Genomic DNA, 4187 nt, shown 5'->3' with positions numbered 1-4187 from the left:
AATAGCGAAAACCAAAAACTATTGTCTCAGTTACTTGTAGTTCTACAGTTGCGTCTGTATATAAGCCCAGCTATAGCACTTACATGTTCAGTTATGCCATCCAGATTCTCCCTTTTCTTTTCTTTGCTTGATATTTATGTTTAGCTCCAGTTTGCGTTATAAAGTTATGCTTGATTTATGATATCATGGTTCTTCATAAAGAATTAAGATTTACTAGGCACTTGCATGTTAATTGTTGTTTCAGACATGGCAATGGAATTGGTTCTCCATGTTTGCAGGCGCCGATGAGCAGAGGCTACGGGAGGCATTGATGGCCTACATCAACGGCAACTCCATCATGTCTGACGCTGAGTTTGACGAGCTCAAACTACCAAAGGTGCCTTGGGCTCTGCTTCCATAACACTCTGATCTGTCAATGAGACCAGGACATTCTTTTGGTCAATTTCAGGGCTGAGATTGTGTGAGCCTTTTGATGCCTTCTTTTGGTCAATTTCACCTTGTTATTTTGGTAAATTTTATATGTGTATTGAAATATGCTTAAAAGGTGTTGGATGAAAAGGCAAGTGGACTGCAAGTATTCGTGAGGAGGAGAAATGGGAGAGGGGGTGGTTCTAGAATCTGGAGATGGAGCCTGGAGGAGGGAGCTCGAGAAGCGCCGCAGGGACGGAGGTGGAGGATCAGGGAGCGGCTGTACTGGCCTAGCGAACCAGAGGGCGTCGATGCTGACCTGATACACCGCTGAATCTGTTCTACAATTTCTCCTCTCCAGATATGGCAGTAGTTCCCTATATATACAAAGCGAGTTCCTCACCTAAAATAAAGGGCAAATAACCACTGTACATATTCTCCTCTGAAATAATTGGTAAGGCTCACGTACACGTGCCTTCTGTATATAGTGCTGAAGCTTAGTCAAAAACTGGATCCTAAAGTGCAGTCATTTATCTGACAAAGACCTGATGTACATGTCCCTCTGCCCCTCGTAGCAATATCATGGCTCGTTTTATCGTTTTGTCAAGCCAAGCATGCAACAATACATTTACAAACAGGCCAACACCACACAAGCATTTAGTTTAAGGATAGATTACAGTACTTCCAGAGATAGATGCATGTTATAATATGCTTATCAAAGATTGAGGTCAATAACTGCAGTATTGACTCATCAAAGATTGAAATGCTTTGAACTCAGTATGTGACAATATTTAATATACGTGAGGGTGACTATGGATTTAGTCTTTGTGCTTCCCAGGCTGTCAACCATCGATGGAGGGTATGATCATTGGATTCTGGTTCCAACTTTGTTTCATCATCATCTACTAGAAATTACCTTGCGATCCGAGTTACTTGACCATGGGCTTTGTACATGTTTTAATTTTTTTGGTGCTACTGGATTTTACAATTGAAATTCCATTTTTAGCTCTAATTGTCTGTTTCTACTAGATTTAGCACTCCCAAGTGAACTCCAACCTGATGGTTCTTGCCAGGCCTGTGAAGAATCCGCTTATTATGCATTTCCTTACTTATTTTACTTATTCACGATGAGGATAACTCAATATTTAATTTTTTATTTTAATATTTAGGTGCTAATGTGGATATACATTTCATTTCAAAAACTCAGAGGGATGATTCAATTCCATATATGCAGCCAATTATTGTTGCTTCAGATGGGGTAAGGCCCTGAAAAGTGCCTATACTATTAGTTCTCCCTCCCACATTTAAATTTCCTTATATCGTTTGTGTCATAAAAATTGCATTCAAGAAATTGTTCTCATCCGACCTTCTTGAAATGTTTATAGGCAATGGTGGCTCATGGAGATCTGGGTGTTGAACCTGTGTCATCTGGTGAAATTAATTCTTTTTTGGCCCACTTCATAGATTTCCTCACATAATCTGTCAGAGGCCGTTCATTTTCTTGTTTGCGATTTGTTATTATACTTATGTCTGTTATCTGCCAAATGAATCTGCAATGAGTGTGCTCTATTGTTCTATTTCTTTTATCATTTCTTGTGATGGATCTTCATGCCTACAGCCTACTGCATGTACAGTCAGTTTATTTTCTATTTTATGGTGTCCAGTAGTATACGTAAACGTTAATACCTTGCTTTCCGTAGAGAATCTGAATAATTAAGGAGTGAATTTAGAAAGTTTGAGAGTGAAAATATGTCAGGTCACACATGTTGTGTGCAACATAGGTTACTTGCACATTGTTTTCTGGTTACTACAATGTTCTTTTATGAATGTTCCCTTTGCTCACATTGGATCTTCCAGATATAAATTATTAATGTACTTTCATCGCGAAGATTCTATGAGTCAAGATGCACGGTCATCTTAATACTATTCTTGCACATTGAGTATGTTTTCTCCGTACAAGGGATATTGGTATTTTAAAAATAAAACCATTTTAATGGCATCCTTCAAACTTATTATCATAGACATATGGTGTACTAAAGTTGCCCTTCACTGAAAAATGTACTCTGAAGTATGCTTTCTTGACAATGTGAGTCTTAGGTTTCACTGGAATTTAAGTTATTTTTGTATGTTTGACAATGTTACTCTTAGATTTCGTTTCAACAAAAGTCTGTTCGACGGGAACTTGATTTGATTGATGAAATGCCAATGGTGGTGATGTAGAATTATGATGTCAGTGTTCACCATTCCTGTTCCTGGGCAATTATGTTCTAAGGCAATTATGTTCAGTAAAGAGTTATGGCTTAAGCTACACAGCAAGGGTGCCTTTGTTCTGCAGTTTGGTAGGGTAGATGGCTTGATGTTCTTTTAAGTTCCTGCAGTTAATCATTAACAGTGTGGTTCTACAGTTTGACCCGAGATGGATGCCTTTGTTCTGCAGTTTGGTGGCCTGATAGGGTACATGGCCACAAGGACAACTGAATCAACTCGTGCATGTGTTTCTAAACAGGGGATGTAATTAAGCTCTTATTCCTGATAGCCTACAACCGGTATGATCGGCTCGTGTATGTTGCTTACAGGCTTGAGTACCATTTGACCTTTTGGGACTGTAGGACAAATCAACTGTACTACTATTTTCCAGTTGCTCCTTATTTTGGTAGGATTGGAGTTTTCTGATGCCAAGTGTATGCATGTGTTACAGATTGAGTTCTTAAAATTTGTTGGTCCTTTTTTCACTGCTTTAGCTCTTTGTTCCATTACAGGAGATATCAACTCACTTTTCATAAATGTGGGTCTATCTGGAATTATACTATCATATAGGAAATAATATTACTGTGTTAGCCTTCGGCTAAGATGAAAAAAAATGGTGCTACCTTCTCGATACAAATATGTTGACAACCAATAATGTGTAGTTCTACCTTTTCTTCTTTTGCAGTTTTGCTAAGATGGAACACCAAAACTTAGTGTATGTCAGGTCCACAAACACTGAAGATGGAGAATGAGTCCACAACCACTGAAGATGATGTCAGGCCCAAGGAGGATACATGGGTTACCACCAAAGACATGGGATCCCCAGATCTAGGTATTGTAGAATCTGATGGCATCACTGCTGGTAAACCGTCGGTGGAACGTGAGGGGTACGAAGAGGTCAAGCTCGAGAAGGACCATCTACGGAGGAGATGAAAGTCCCTAAGGCGAAGATGGCAGCTTTGAGTGATGCTTTGAAGGCAGTGGATATCGAGATGGAAGAGTTGGAGTCGAGTGTAATGCACAAGCTATGCATCATATAGTGAATGCACCATGGTGATTCGTTAACAATATGTGCACGGCTTCAGTAACATATCTTTGTTTCGTTTTGAGAACATCTTCGGGGACATTTTTGTTTTGGTTTGAGTAAGATCGTGGGGAGGGGAAGAAAATAAGCCGGACTAATCCAAAACAAATAAATGGGTATGTAAGCCAACGGAGATGTTGGCGATGTTGGATGCTCCCGCATCCCCTTCGCCTCCTACTATAGTCGAGTCAATCGCCGCTAGATCTGTTGGTTCCTCGACAACATAGCCGGTGCTGGTTGAGCCGATGATGGTCGGGCCGATGACGTAGGCATCCACGACGGTGGACCTCAAAGCACCCGCGCTCATGGTGGACTCTCATTTTCCACGCCGCCCGCTCTTCTCCTAGCTTCCATCGCCGCCTATTGTACTAGATCCGTGCGAGAAGAAACCTACACTAGCGATGGAGTGAGGGAGAGGGAGAGAGGTTTTTGGTGATTTCGGCAATGG

Source organism: Lolium rigidum, chromosome 7 (genome assembly GCF_022539505.1).
Source record: "Lolium rigidum isolate FL_2022 chromosome 7, APGP_CSIRO_Lrig_0.1, whole genome shotgun sequence".
In the NCBI taxonomy this organism is placed as follows: Eukaryota; Viridiplantae; Streptophyta; class Magnoliopsida; order Poales; family Poaceae; genus Lolium; species Lolium rigidum.
Note: the sequence above shows the minus strand (reverse complement) of the source record.